Genomic DNA, 16,669 nt, shown 5'->3' with positions numbered 1-16,669 from the left:
TAGAAGTTGCTAAGGAATTATACTGAGTGAAACACAACTGCATCCTGTAGCTGGTACAGTTCACTGAGCAGGCACAGAACACGGTGTAGCCTTGTAGTCATGTCAGTCAAAAATTGGGCCCATCAACACAGTCATCTGTGATTCTGAGTTTTTCCATATTGCTATAATAATAATTTATGTGTATTTGGTTCAATTATGAGATAAAATAATTTTTTACCAACACTAACGAGATAACCACAGCAGTAACAATGAATTTAAAATAAATACAAAAATCTTCAGTCCAGGAATAGAGTAAGGTAATTTTTTTAAGGGAAGATATCCTCAATAATGTTGTAATAGGAGAGGGGTTAATATTTACAAACATTACAGGAAAAAGAAGGAAAAATAAATTAAAAGCATGTATTATATATATGTCACTGAAGTGAATGCAAGACTTGACTCACCCTTATTTTGTTTCCATAGTGTGGACAGATTGTTAATGATTTTAAGGCAAACCTCCAGCTGGTCAAGAATCAAGTAGAGAATATGTGATCACAACAAAAGTGAAATTTTATCTGTATTTGTTTCAACCTGTAAAACTCTAGCAAAATTAGAAAGTAGTGGTATTAAATTTAGACTACTATTTTCATGCTGCATATGAAATTATGTTAAGAAAGACAAAAATTATATCATTGCATTGTATTAACAGCTGCAGTAAAACAACAAAAAGGACCTTGCTGAGATGCCAAAATGCATTTCCACACAAGTCCAGGCAGACAACTCTCTTTCTTATAGAAGAGACAATCTCAAAGACAGAAAAAATCTAAATCCTTGATATTTTTTTAATTGGATAAGAATTTGGCTTTCAAAATATACATTTGCATGCCTCAGTCAAAGAACAATAAACATCAAGATAGATGACTTCATTCAAGCAGTTTCTTTCGAATAAAAGAGCCTCTATTCCATAATATTGCCATTCCAGTTGATTAACTCCTACATATCTATTCCATTCACTTTAATTTAAATTTCATTAAATCTGGTTCTCACTGAGTTCAAAGAAAGTTTTATTTTTAAACACTTCCACCATGAAACTAATTTGTTCTCATCAATATCATTATTTGCTGTATCTGAGAATGTCTTTCATAAGAGCTACTTCCTTGAATATTATTGTCAGAGAATCATAAACATTAAAAAGATAAAAGACTTTTTATACTACACCCAACCTCTCCTTTTTCAGGAGGCTTCCTCAGGCATATTGTATGTCTGAAAAGGCACTTCTAATTCCACTCACTCTGTGGTCTGCCATCCTCGCAATTCCACCCTTGCAATGTTACAATCAATGCTGAATAACCCAATTATCAAATCAATAAGAAAAGGTAAATTATGAAGAAGGCAGACATTTTCTGAACACTGAGAGTCTCATTCAGGCAGCCTACCACAGTGGCCAGGATGAAGTTAGACATCTCCTGTGGCAGCAATGAACAGTACAGGTCAGGTAGCATTTAGAACCCTCAGATCCCAGTTTATTTTTCTGCATCTGCGTTAGCAAACTAAATGGTGCTGGATGGTACTCCCAGACTCTCAAGCCAAAAGGTACAGAATCATTTGTGTTTGTGCTAGATTCTACTTTTTTAACCTCCAGAAAGAATCTGCCATATGGAAAGTACCTGCAAGAAATAAGTCATACCCGCTTCCCTAGTGCTTCCTGGGAATGGCTTCTGTGAGTGCTAGCTGATAAATGAGAACCTCTCCAGTAGTGGATCAAAAATTTTTACCAGACCAAACTTTGGTTTTAAGGATACTTTTTACGCTAACTTAAAAAGGACACAGCTTATTTCTCCAGTCCATTTTCTATTAGGGAAAATTGAAAAAAAAAAGCCCCCATATTTAGCTTTTCTGCAAAGGCAATAAGAGAAGAGGAAGGTCTCAGCATGACTGTACAAAGATGAATCTTTATCTCCTTGTTAATAACTTGAATTGGCAAATCAATTTCAGTGTACGTAAAGGATTAATTATTTCTGGATACTAATTATTATTGAATGCTGTCTTCCTGCTTCTGTTGACAAGTAACTAGTCTTTTTTTCTATTGAGCAATGTTGACTCTGACAAGATTATTTTATATCTCCAGTGAAAAAACATAAGTTAAAGTATGAATTCTTTCTCCAGAATATTTTTAAAAAGTTCAGACATAGGATCAGAATATTTGAGAAGTGATTTAAACTTTTTGAATTGAAGAGGTCTTTTTTAATATTCATATCTGTAATACTGAATCTAAATGTTAACCTAGTCAATACATATTCAGTGCTCTAGATAATTATGGTATTTTTCCTCAAAGCAATAATGAAACTAAAATTGACAGTTAGGACTAATGAGAGTTAATACTGAGAAAAAGGAAACTGAGATGGAGACAAAACTGCAGCTAAAAGTTATATTTTCTGTGTGACAACCGACGTTGAGAGATAAATGACATCAGGAAATATAAGGCATACATGATCCAAAACTACAAGAAGATATAACTGAAGAGTTTCACAGACTGAAAATAAATAATTGTTGAGAACAAAGAGCATCATCTCTGTCATTATTCATTGAACAAAATTCCTCTTAATAATTAATACTGGCAGTTTTGATAGAACAAGGACTGAAGAATTTTCCCTTCAAAGATAAAGAAAATTGCAAATGTGAGAAGTGATGTAGAGAAATCCCAGCTTTCTTGTATTTAAAGTTGAGAACTCTACCATTCAAAGGTCAGTATTTCTATATGTGTTCTGAAGTTCTAAAGCCCAAGTTCACTTCCTTGGCTTTGTTGTATAACTTACAGTCATAGATTCAAATGTAAGTTATCTGAGTAAAAGGTTTCCAGCATATAATCTTCTCACTCCTCTTTCACCTTTCCCAGCATGGTCCACAGGTCAGAAATATCAACATTTTTGCATATATTTGAACAAAAATGTAATCATATTTGTTATTGGCATAAACAGTTTTTGGTTGTGGGTTGTTTTGGTTTTTTTTTTCAATTTTTAAATACAGCCACAATTACTTCATTAGTGTCACAACCAATAATTCACAAGATTTATTTCACAGAATCACAGAATCACTAGGTTGGAACAGACCTTGAAGATCATCGAGTCCAACCCATGTCCCAACACCTCAACTAAACCATGGCACTGAGTGCCACATCCAATCTTTTTTTAAACACTTCCAGGGATGGTGACTCCACCACCTCCCCGGGCAAACCATTCCAGTACTTTATCACCCTTTCCATAAAACTTTTTCCTAATATCCAGCCTATATTTCCCTTCACTGGCTCCTCAAGTTCACCCATACAATCCAAATACCTGGCGAGCACAGCCAAGCAGCGCTCACATCACATGGAAGATAGCAGAGTCGCCTTCTCCAAGTTTATGGCAGCGTAAGGATGAGCATCAGCAGCAACACAAAATCATGTGAGAGTCCATTCAGCAGATTTGCACACTTGCAGCTCAAAACTGTCTCATTAAAACAGGAAAAGGGAAGGCATCTCATTTCTACTCATAAGAAATTCAATCTGTGAAAAATTTAGACAGAATTTTAAGAATGGATGAAGATGGGCAGGAGTGTGAATTATGCATCGAAAAGCTTCTCAGAAGAAAACAAATTATTCAGTATGGAGGATAGGGAGAATATGAGGGGAGGTATTTGAGTCTCTGGGGAGAGGAAAACAAAGTGGATCCCCTTTTTGTGTGTTTGAAATTACTGTAACTGCAGTAAAAAATAAAGCCCAGGTTTGTGGATGGGGATGATGTTAACAACTTAAAACTTTTAACACTAACCTCGTAGAAAAGAATACAAAAGAGAGAAGTAACAACTCTGATTACTACAAGGAGGCCTTGAGATTGAATTAACTCATTCTAATATAGGACTAAACACTTCCTATTTGTTCTGCCCATGAAAAAGAAAATGCACATGTTATGGCCAGATTGGACTGCAGCTAATGAAGGCAGAGTTAAGACTGCATGAGTGTTTTCTGCATTTCAGTACTTATTGGATTTAGAAGTCTGAATTTGAAATTCTGCATTTCTCAATGTACAGCTGTTTCCATTCAGCTCTATGCTCTGGAAGAACATGAAGTGCCACTCCACATCCTTCCTTAATAATCATTTTTTTAGCAAATTATCATAATTTTTTAAATATATGTGAAATAAGATAAAACCAATGACTGCATCTTTTGACACATCTTTTCAGTTAAAATCACACATATTATACATCATTTCTTCAAAAATTAGAGCAATAGGTAAGTTTTAGTTTTAAGATCATTTTTGCTTAATCCTAACATTTATAATTTGCTATAGTTTGGATTATTTTTTCAAATCTCAGACCAGCTGGCCGCCAAATATCTCCCTACTATGCCATAATCAAGATATAGGTAGTAGGAAGTGCTACTGATTAGAGATTTTTTCAGTACATCTGCAAACACTGACTATTTTCCAGTCTTCTTACCTGAGAAGAGCATTTCACATGAACTCCCACCAGGAGCCCTTAAGCCTGAAAATATCCCAGCTTTTTTCAAACATATGAATCTAGATGCTTTCCTTGCATAAGAATACAGAGGAATTTTCTTTTATTGAAAACATCATAAACAAAAGATCCAAGAAGCACTACTTTTAAAAGAGAAAATCAAACTTCAAGACAGGGTTTTATGTATCTGTCAGGAAAAATTTCTTCTTCAGTCTTTGCAATAATTAGGAGGATAAAATAAGCTAAAGCAGTATATTTATACTGCAGAAATTTCCTGTTTTTTTCATAAGATCATACATATTCAAATGGAAGAAAAATGACAAACGCTGAAGGTAAAACATTTTAGGATTAGCATTATTGTTAAGAGCATTGAAATATCAAGAACAGCAAAAAATATGTCAAAGGGGCTTTTTACAATTTTTATGAAGAGCAAGAATATCCACCAGCTTAAGGCCAGAACATAACAATTCTTACTAATGACTGCAGGCAAAAGGGGTCTGTTGAGGTGTTTCTTTGATATGCCACGTTACCAGCACCTGCAGGCCAGAGAGGAAGAGGAAGAGCAAGCCAGGAGTTGATCAACCCAAACTCAGTGACTCACTGTTGACACAGAGAGCAAATCACACTCAACTGATTTGATGCATAGACCAAAGGAGCCTTGTTCCTCACATATGTCCTTGTGCAGACACCTATATGGTTTGGTAATTTAGAAACAAGAAATTATTTAATATCATCTTTAATATAAAAATGCACCATCCCAAATGGATCACCTTACTATATTTTAATAGCAAATATTTTTATTTTGAAGAACCCTGGTTCTGTGCATAAGGCAATGTAAGTTTTTGCAAGCACACTGCTGAATACAGTGATATCTTATTTTAGTCTAATTTAATCTGTAAAACCAATTCATATCAATTTGCACATAGAAATTCCTTAAGCAGTAAGGAAGCCCGCAAAGAGTTCTCTAACTCTCTTTTGAAAATTTTCTAATTTATGTCTTTTTATGAGGAAAATTGTAACACTTCTAAAAAAAGATTACTTCTAATTTTTTATTTCATTGCCATTAAATTAACATTTTATGTGAAAGGTAGCTCTTTTTCACCCTAGGTTACTGATCGTTTCAACCACAAAAAGAGTCAGCTAAAGATTCTCTCATTTATTCTGTCTGCATCTGTCATCTCATCATAGTCTAAAGAAAAAAAAAAGAAGAAAATAAAAGAGTATATTACTGTCACTTGTCGAAGCTACTGAACATGCAGTCAAACCATGAGCTGGGTGTTACAGTTGCCTTCAAGATCAAAGCTGGCAGTCTGCAACCAGATCATGGTTCATAATTTGAGTGCCACTAATTTCTATTATAAAAGCAACAGATAAACTACATTTTAAAAAGCTTTTTGCTTTACTGGCTGGACAGATTAGGCTTTCCATTTATTCTGGGACTGTAAATGTAGCTGTTGCTATAGTAACTGTATATCTCTTGAAGAGTAAATAATTGTGTTAAATGGCTAAATAGCAAATAGGTTTATGGCTACTCTGGTACTGAAGAACTTGAACATGCTAAATTTTAACTGTATTTTTAAATATAATCTGCACAGTGACCATAATGTGTCCTGTGTGGAAATAAAATGTTTTCCTAATGAGTCTTTTCAGCGTTATGGTGTTGTGCACTTAATAAATGCCTGACAAATTTTCTGAGTCTCAGAAAACTGAGGATAAATCTTATTCTAATATGAATCTCTGTTGCAATATTCTATATTTCTCTCCAAGCAAACATCATAGGAATGTAATGAAAACATATCAAAAGACTTTGTCAGAATTAGACCCTTAGGTTTAAAGATTAGAGCAACTAAATTAACTGCTGGTGATTTCAAAAAACTCCAAAAGCCATGTAAAAATCCATGGACTTTTTCACAATGCATGTTTTCATTAGAAAAATATTTATTGCTACAGGCAATCCAAGGTAACTAATTTATGCTCTATATTTTTATAAGAGATTTGGAAGAAAATGTCTTTGACGTAACCACCTAAAAGCTCCAACATTCAATTTCTGTAAACAGATAACTATTCTATGATTTGATGATTCTACGGTTTAATTCAGTACTATTACACTCACACTGCACCTCCCACCCCTTCCCCTTCCATAAAATAAAAAGGCAAAATGGAAAGAATAAATTTGCAGTGCTGTTTTTTACAGAGAAAAAAGAGAGATTATATGTTTGAACCTTCTCAAGGTAGTGTGTTAACGTCTGTGAAATAAAATGTAAGCAAAAAGACATTGGGTTATCAATGAAGGAAAGGAAAATAACCCTGTCTGTTACCAGATGACTGGTCCCATAATGTTATAGAGCCTGTTCTAACAGACAACATTGTGTTACTTTGTCTTTGACACAAAAAAAATCTGCATTATAATTTTAAGAAATTTAAAGGACACACTGAGTTATGTTTTTTTAAATTCATGAAAAACACTCTTAGTCAAGCTTAAGAAAATACATATCAGAGAAAGCAGAAAATATTTCAGATATATGACTTGAGAAATGATAATCTTATAAGTAAATTTAGTCCCTCATTAGAATACTTAAATAAACAATTGCTAACAACTCTATAATAAAACAAAATAAAAAAGATACCTCATGTTACAACCAGTCACAGCTGTTATGAGAGGAACACAGTAGATGAAAGTTTCACAAAAATTTAAGCACAAGCCCAAAATTCTGAGCAGGCATATGACCATTTCCAAATCATGTAATCACAGAATCATTAAGGCTGGAAAAGACCTCCAAAATCATCAAGTCCAACCTTTGACCAAACACAACCATACCAACTAAACCATCGCACTAAAGTGCCACGTTCAGTCATTTCCTGAACACTTCCAGGAATGGCGACTCCACCTGTGGAGCGCATTCCAATATTTGACAGCCTCTTCAATAAAATTATTGTTCCTAATGTCCAACCTGAACCACCCCAGCCTCTGATCATTTTCTCAAGTCCTGTTACTAGTTGCCCGGGAGATGTAGGCTCACTTAAACCTACTTTCAGATAATTGTAGACAGTGATAAGATCTTCACTAAGCCTCCTTTTTCGCCACAGAAAACCACCCCAGCTTCCTCAACCACTCCTCATAGGACTTACTCTCTAGGCTGCTTACAAACTTTGTTGCCATTCTCTGATCATGTTGCAGCACTTTTCTTGAAATGAGGGGCCCAGAACTGGAGACAGTACTTGAGGTGTGGCTTCACCAGTGCCTGTATTACACCTGTATGTATATTAAGTATGTATGTGTTATACCTGCATGGATCTAAAAACCTCTGTTTTCTTCTTTAAATATACTGCAATACTCGAGTTGCCAAGCATTTAGGTTGATTTCATTTTGATTTAAGGTTTCAAGATCAGGTCTGGCTGACGAGGACAACTGTTAGAATCTGCTTTTTCAAGAAATTATCATATATCTGGCGTAATGTTCTAAAAACAACAATTGAATATGCAACATAAGAGAATATAGCAAATACCTTTTCATGCTTCTAGGTAAATTTCAATTTTTTTTAAAAAACTGTTACGGAAAGTGGACAGTTCTGAAAAGACAGACCTGCGGATGTTCTATGAAAACCAGTGAACTTTATAGCCAGTACTTGAATTATAGCAGCTTTCAAGATTGTTGAAAGATTTGTCTATATAAATTAACTGGTTTTGTAGTCATGGAATAGTACCCACTAGCACGGAAGTATAAAACCTAGTTGAGTTGCCTGTAATGTAGTGAAATTACTCTGGATTGAACAATGTAGCCTATTTTGTTGTACAGGTTCCAACAAGACAGGTTCCAGCATCTGGAAGGGACATTATTCTGTGCCACTTCATGTCATCGCCAGGGCAGAGGGAAGGGATTCTCTTCTGGGAAGAAAGTTTTCCTGCCGAGAAAACATGGCAGACAGAATAGTTTGATATTGTTTATTGCTGGGGACTTTCCATATAAATCTTTTCTTTACTTATACCTTTAGTTATTCATATTGTTGCTATTTGTTTTCTTATCTCATTGCTGTTTCCAGGAAATTGTTCTTATCTCAGCCTGTGATCTTTGCCTTTGGTACCTCCAGCTGGAGAGGGAGGGGAAGCAGCATGTGATTTTAGCAGGAGTAAACTAACTTGGAGAATGCTCTGCCTAAAACATGACAATTGTGCATAAGAATTGCCAGAGATAAAATATATATTTTTCAGCAAATAATGAATGACTAATGAAAGGGCAACACAAGCAATACCTAAAAGTGAGAAGCCACACCTTTCTCTTGAAAAATACCTAACAGCAATGGAACAAGGATTTATACTGAAAAGAAGTTCACTGCTCTAGGCTTCTTGGAAATACCTTTGGCAACCTATTTGGCTAAAAAGGATATAAACTGACAAACAAAGCTTATGCTATACATAAATTAAAATATTTAATGCATCAATATAGGTATTTTAGTAATTAGTTATTTAATAAATCTTATCTTAGGTGAATGTTATCTGGTTGCTGTGATTTGTTTAAATTTAATTTCTTGAACCTGTTCCATCATCTGATATCTTCACTACATGTAGGAAAGTATGTCTACATTATTCTCTGTGAAGACCCATGTGAAAGAAATCCTTCAGGTTTTCTGTAATCTCTTTCTCCTTTAAGACAGATATCCTTCCATATAAATTCCTAATAGAATTTTATATTTGTTAGCAATGAAGTCAACATATTTCATTCTCCTGTAAGACTACTATTCCTGTTATTTTTAAATAGCCATTTTTTGTATTATCTTTTGTTCTTTATCCATACAGTACCCAGCAAAATAACCATTAGCTCATGAATCAGGTTCTTAATAATCTGTGATAATAAAGACAACTGCCCTTGTTCTTAGTTTTATATATTGTCTTAAGCTACCTCCTATCGTAAATATATATTTACATTAAAATCACTTTATTTTTAGTGTGATCTGTAGTATTCCATTGGATTTCCACAGTATTTCTTTGTCTGCAGCTAGAGTTGGATCAGGTTCTGAACAAAATACTTTTTGCTGCTTGCAAAGTAAAATTTCATGGTTTCATGTCAGCACTAATTGCCATGAATTCTGTTCTTATTATTTCATGTTATTCTGCAAATCCTAGTAAGTTTATGAGAAAGTGTGTTTACACTGTATTTAATTTTTTTATGTGTTTTTAGCTAACACTTGCAATGTAACTGGAAAAGGGTTAATTAATCTTCTACAAGTAACACCAAACTGACTTTTTGTTTTAAATAAATATTTTCTAGGATGTTTTATTTTCTCTTTCATATCATTAGGGTTTCTTAGCTTACATGTTTTTAAAGGAAGATATTTCTTTCAACTAGTGTATGAAATGTATTCACTGATTTGTTTAAAATTATATGCGGCAGAATATTAATCAAATTTTTTGGCAATATTTAGCAATTAATGGTTTTTGGAGACACTCAATACTTCCACATAAGAGCTACTTTGGTGTTTAAAATTATTTTGGGTAGATCACATTTCAAAGAGAGATGTTTTCTTCATTTTCTGTCAGCCAGCATTGGTTGTCAGAGGTAACACCATCCAAACAACTGCAGAGACTCTCGGGGCAGATACTGCTGGGAAGAGCTCAGAGGACAGATGCTGCCAAGTTTACAGAACTTGGAAGTGTGATAGCTTTTTATTTCCACTGCTCAGCTGGGTCTCCAATGTAAAATTAGCTGAGTGAAGCATGGTACAAGTTCAGCCTAGGCAGCACTTTCAGTCAGAACCTGAGAACCGATCATGGTTTTCCCTTGTAGCTGTATACATTTACATCTTCAAAGAAGGCTTTATTTTATCAAAGCCTAAGCAACTGGCATCTCCTGTTTCAGTTTTAAGTTGTGTTTTCTAGTGCTTGTTTTTGTTCTTTTTATTCTCTTTCAACTAATTTTATCCTGGTGAGAGGTGGAACTTGGATTTGAGGAAGAGCATGCATGATTACTGAATCTTTCCTGGTTTCTGAAGAAAATCAGACCTACACAATAAGGGCTATGTCTCTCTTTCTGTCTGTGCACCCACAAAGGCATTTAAAAATATTGGTCAATTCAAATAAATCTGATAGGAAGTAATGGTCTCATTGTCCTCCTCAATGCTCTCAGGACGAAAATGCTCTTCTCTTCAACAACAGGAAGAATGCATCTCAAGGATGTTAAAAACTGTAATTCTAATCAAAATTACTCAGAAAAGAGCTGCTACTAGTGTTATAGGACAGAAGCTGTTAATGTCCAAACATGGACAAGCTACACTCATGTCTCACATCTCATTAACCACTACAGGATTAATTATAAAGTACCTATCCATAGCAAACTAAGTTGGGTTTTATCCTACTTATGAGAATATTTAAATCCTAGACTTTTATGTTAATACATCAATCAGCTGTGAAATTTGTAATTCTGTTTTTCATGGACTTCTCAGAACTTCTCTAAAGTCCTAGCAAATGGTACCATTGAGATATTTGAAAGAATCACTTTAGAGCTTATTTCCTAGGCAAAATCCTACAAATGTAATAGTTTCTGTCAAAATCAAGAAGCAACACGTTTGTTCTCTAGCACTTTTTTTTTTTTAATGTGCACTGTGTGGACTTTTATACTCTTCCGTTTCCTTGGAAGTGGACTGAATGAAAACCTTTTTCTCTCCATATAAAAAATTACTTAATTATAGTAAGGAGAAAAAATATTAAAATGGCGAACTTATTTTCATATGACCAAAGCCACCAATACCCAAAAATCTGATTTCAAAGAAATATCATTTCATAATATCAAATGCAGGATATGGGCAAGGCTACCACTGTAGTCTCCTTTGAAGTCAACAAAAGCATTTTGCCATGTTTGTGGTGTTTTTTATAAAATAGTATTAACACTATTTCTATTAATTTGTCACTAAGAATTTCAAAAAAGTGCCTGAAGGTTTTTCAGAGCCTGCCCAATGCCGTTCAGAAAAAAACAAAATGAAGCAGTGAGTCTCTTAAGAAAAATCTAAAAGTATTTAAATTTGTCTTTCTCTGTAAAAACATTGCTGGTACTTTTGGAAACCCTTGAAAAACAGGTTTGTTTGGTCCAAGCAAAGAAGTCCATTTGTCACAAGAAAGATGTCAACAACCCCGAGTGCATCTGGGTAGTAGCACTTATTTAATAATCAACGGGAGCTGTTACACTACCTGATTATCTTGCATACTCACTTGTTCACTCTGCCTCCATCTTCATGATTCCTCAGTCTTTAACTCCCACTCCACAATTTTACTACTGGCCTGATGTGGCTGGGCAAAAGGTTCAGATTTCATTCTGGGAATCTGCTCATAGTCATGAATGTCAGTATCTGCATAGTTCTCTTCCATTTCCAGGACCTTCCCTCCAGTCTCAGGCTTTCATAGAATCATAGAATAGAATCACAGAATATCCTGAGCTGGAAGGGACCCACTAGGACATCAAAGTCCAACTCCTGGCCCTGCACAGTACAGCTCCACGAATCACAGCATATGCCTGAGTTTTCTTCATCTAAGTACTCTATGTGCAGAAACATAGCATGTCATGGATTGAGTGCATCCCTGAAAATAAGGACTTGGGGGTCCTGACAGATGACAAGCTTTACATGCCCTGGAAATACATACTTGCAACCTAGAAAGCCAGCTGTGTCCTGGGCTTTATCTAAACAAGTGTGACGAGAATGCTGAGGGAGATGATTCACCCCTTCTAGTCCGCCCCCATGAAACTCCACCTGGAATAATTTGTCCAGCTTTGGGAGTCCCCAAAATAAGAACTTGAACCTGTTGGAGAGGCTACAGAAAAGATGCTCAGAGGACTGGAGCACCTCTCCTATGAAGGCAGGCTGAGGGATCTGGAGTTTAGCCTGGAGAAGAGAAGGTCCCAGCCTGCCATACCTTTAAAAGGGGGTTACAAGAAAGCTGGAGTGGAACTTCCCACAGAACATGTAGTGACAAGGGGGAATGGTTGAAAAAGAGTAGGTTTGGAATGGGAAGAAATTTTTTACAGTGAGGGTGGTGAGGCACTAGAACAGGTTGCTCAGAGAAGATGTGGATGCCCCATCCCTGGAGGGATCGAAGGCCCAGCTGGACGGGGCTTTGAGAGCCTGGTCTAGTGAATGATGTCCCTGCCTATGACAGAGTGGCTGGAACTAGATGATCTTTAAGTTCCCTTCCAACCAAATACATTCCATTATTCTATGATAGCAAACCTTCTTACTGGTAAACAAACACTCAAAAGTGGGACATATTACTTTATAACACTACAAGCAAACAAAAAACCAAACAGATCTACTATAAAGATCTACTGTAAAGATGGGCACAGGCAGAATCTTAAACACAGAAATATGAATAGTAGATAATAAAATAAAATGCTTTGACAAATTAACAAGACAGCCTGTAATATTCCAAAATCCAAAGACATGATGTGTTAGGAAAGATGATCTTTTGTTTACATAAAATCTTTATCTGCCTTTGTGATCATTTCAGTGGAGTTTTCTAGTTATGGAGTAATCCTTAAAAGTCTCAAATGATGCAGGAAGTAAGTAAGTAAGTAAGTAAGTAAGTAAGTAACGAGACAATGCCTAAGTATTTATGAATAGGAACACTTCTGGACTTGGATATAGGATATGTTTTTCTTAACTGGCTATTCAGTGTTAGAGTAATACATCTTGCAATATCAGTATTAGAAACATTTCATATCACAGTTTAAAGGTGGAAGGATCTTGTTAACTGTCATACTATGATATATTAATGATATACAATAATATCTACCAGTTAGAAAATGTTTTATGTTCTTTTGCAGACAATGTATTTGACAACTTATGTGACGATTCCTTTTCAATGTTGGAATACAGATAGAGCAATCATTTAAAATTCAGCCTATGTGCAATGACAGGGAAATAAGATTTCTTATTTTGTCTTTGCCACAGATTTTTAGAAATACAGAGGATTCATGTGGTTAGGACCTGCAGTCCAGCAAACATTGTAATGATCATAAAATAGTACTATAAATCATGTAAAGTCAGAAGAGCAATCCTATAACTAGTGATTAGAACTACATAGCCAAGGAAAAATGTAACAAAGAACATTCCAGAAGGACTGAGATTATCTGATTATCTAAAACACATGGAAAGCTACTTAAACCTCTTCAAAAAACCTTTAGCCTGTATTTTAATGTATTCAATATTTAGCTTTTTATCTGTAGCTTTTGGTAGTCTCAATTTTAGAAAAAACAACTTGAACATTTCATTTTACCTTCTCCATTAACCTAAATGACACATAGATGTTATAACCATACTGAAAATGCTTATGATTAAGACCAACTTAAACCTCTCTTCTTGTAAACTCTAGTGCATCTTAAAACATGAAAAAGAGACAAGATAAACTACAGTTAATGATAATATAAGAGCTTCAGGACAGAATTCAATTGACCAATGCTATATTCTCCATTGCATCATAAAGAAACTAATGGAGCCACTCACTCACTAATTTCTAACAAAGTCAACAGCTGTTAATAAAGGATGTTGAAACAAATAGTCATATTTCACAATGGATTCTAATCATTCCCAAGAACCAATAAAAAATGGTGACCTCAGTTAGAAGCCTATGGCTAATGGTGTTTTCTGAAATAAATCTATAAAAAGTGAAAAAAATGTGGTGTATCTGTACATGGTCTTGAAACAAAACAAGCTTAGCACATGCAGTTTCCAAGAGTTTGCTCATTGAATGAAGTTTCATTAATTAAAATTTTCTGAAGAAAAACAAATTTTGAATTCTCCTGACAAGTGGGAGCCTCCTGATATCTATGCACAAATCCTCATGTATTTTCAAAAACTGAAAACCCATGCAAAATTAGGCCACAGGTTGAAAGGTAATTTTCATTATGAAAAAACCTCAAGATATCTGACGCCAAAAACAAAGTCATCAGTAAGGAGAAGATGTTTAAAAATCTTGGTACGAAGGGAAAATAAATACACACTGTACAGTATATGTCATACTTTGATACTGGCCAAGCTCCAGGCACCCATGAAAGCCGCTTGCTCACTGTCCCCTGCCACAGCTAGGCAGAGACAAGAAAAATTAACGAAGGGCTTATGAGGTAAGAACTGGGAGAAAACTCTCCAAAGGTAAAACAGGTTCAGCTTAGAAGTACAATGTATACTTATTACTAACAGAGTCAGAGGAGGATAATGAGAAGTAAAATAAGCCCTTAAAAAACACCTTTTCTTCCCCCAAGCCCTCCCTCCTTCCTACCAACAGCACAGGGAGACAGCAGATGGGGATTTGGTCAGCGCATCATCCAAGGCTTTCTTCTGCTGCTGAAGGAGAGGAGTCCTTCCCCTGTGGGACTGTGGAGCCCCTCCCACAGGAAACAGTTCTCCGTGAACTTCTCCAGCATGGCTGCAAACCTCATGAGCAGCAGTTCTCCCTAAACTGCCGCAGTGTGAGTCCTTCCCATGGGCACACAGTCCTCCCCAAACTACTGTGGCTTGGGTCACTCTTCCATGGGGTGCAGTCTTCCAAAGACAGGCTGCTCCAGCCTGCAAGCAAGGGCCCCCTCTCTCCACTGGCTCTCCCACTGGATCACAGCCTCTTCCAGGAACCCACCCACTTCAGCGTGGGCACCTCCCCCATGGGCTGTGGGTGGATCTCGGCATCCCCCGTGGACCCCCATGGGCTGCAGAGGCACAGCTGCTTCACCACAGCCTCCCCACAACCCGCAGGAGAATCTCAGCTCCAGCACCTGGAGCACCTCCTGTCCCTCCTTCTCCAGTGACCTTGGTGTCTCCGCGTTGTTTCTTTCTCATGTTCTCCCCTCCTTCTCTTCTCTGACTAGAAGAAAAACCTCTGCATGCCCCACTTTGTTTTGATTTTCTTCTTAAATATGTTATCACAGAGTCATTACCAACCTCTCTAATTGGCCCAGTTTTGGCCAGCAGCATGTCCATCTTGAGAGCCATCGGGGATTGGCTCTGCTGGACATGGTGGAAGCTTCTGGCAGCTTCTCACAGAAGCCACCTCTGTGCCCCCCCGCTACCAAAAACCAGGCCACACAAAACCAACACAGTATACTTCAAATTATTCATGGTTAAAGAATGAAGAGGAAGAGACATATATATTGTTTGTGCACACAGATCTATTTTGAAATATCTATGCCTCAGAAAAAGCTTTAAGGGAATTAAGTAGCAGCGTAGTCAATGTACAAAAAGAACAGGACAAAAAGTTGAAACATTAGGTTCTATTTAAAAAAGGAAAAAAATCCTGTTTAAAACTATTTTGCTTGACCCCTATTTGTGTTTGAAAAAAACACACCTAGGCGAAGACACCTAAGACTGAAGCACCTTGAAGTGATCTGCCTCAACAATAATTAACACATTTACTTGTATTTTAAAGTTACTCATTATTTTAACTTAAATAGGTCCTACAATGTACCCAAGCAGAAAGATGAAATACGAGGAAAAGTGCATAAACACATTCTAGTTCTACAAAGATTATTTGAAAATTTTCTGTTCAAGGGTTTCAAATACCTGTACCAGAAAACAAGTCTGACTGCAGTATAATCTAGCTTTATTCCACCAATACTGCTCTCTTCCTCACAACAACAATGATATCTCTAATTCAATGAGAACCATATTTACAGGACAAATTTTTATCGATCATAAAATATTCTTTAACAGCTCAGAGATAGCGGGCTTATAGATAACTCCATAGAGACTTTTGCAGGTTAGTTGAGAAAGTGTACACAGAAGATTTCCATAAACAATAACTCTTAATATAGAAGATTTTCAAATAAAAAAGCCTCAGGGATCTATTCTTAGGCATCTTTTTTTTTTTTAATCCCTTTTTCTTTCATGTTTTGTTTATTAAATTTTTAAGATAAAGGAACAAAAAAAGGACAGACACTAGAAGTTCCAAAAAATATATATAATTATTAGATCAATAAACAATTCAGCAATTCTTAGAGGACATTCAAATAACCTTCTACAATAAAAAGCCTACACTATATGTGAAATACAAATCTTAACAGATAGTTAACATTCCAGGCAAATACAAGCATGTTGGTAATGTTGATTTAGCACTCTTAATTTTGTTCAAAATTACCTCCACAGATCATAGACTCAAAGAATAATAAAGAGAACAAAAGCAGCCCACCACAAAAAAATATACCTAAAAGGAACAGCAATAAATAAAA

At 35.8% G+C, this 16,669-nt stretch overlaps 2 long non-coding RNA genes across 2 annotated transcripts; both read right to left on the bottom strand.

Moving 5' to 3' along the window:
• Positions 1-554: 554 nt before the first annotated feature.
• Positions 555-15,048, bottom strand: LOC135289573 (uncharacterized). The gene is made up of 3 exons (XR_010352319.1): positions 14,731-15,048; positions 3,315-3,464; positions 555-580 (listed from the first exon to the last, which is right to left on the bottom strand). It is a non-coding gene; the product is annotated as an uncharacterized LOC135289573 (long non-coding RNA).
• Positions 8,487-12,592, bottom strand: LOC135289569 (uncharacterized). The gene is made up of 3 exons (XR_010352317.1): positions 12,483-12,592; positions 11,674-11,751; positions 8,487-8,561 (listed from the first exon to the last, which is right to left on the bottom strand). It is a non-coding gene; the product is annotated as an uncharacterized LOC135289569 (long non-coding RNA).
• Positions 15,049-16,669: the final 1,621 nt, after the last annotated feature.

This window comes from Passer domesticus, chromosome 1 (assembly GCF_036417665.1).
Source record: "Passer domesticus isolate bPasDom1 chromosome 1, bPasDom1.hap1, whole genome shotgun sequence".
Lineage (NCBI taxonomy): Eukaryota > Metazoa > Chordata > Aves > Passeriformes > Passeridae > Passer > Passer domesticus.
Note: the sequence above shows the minus strand (reverse complement) of the source record. Positions and strands in the feature narration are given on the sequence as shown.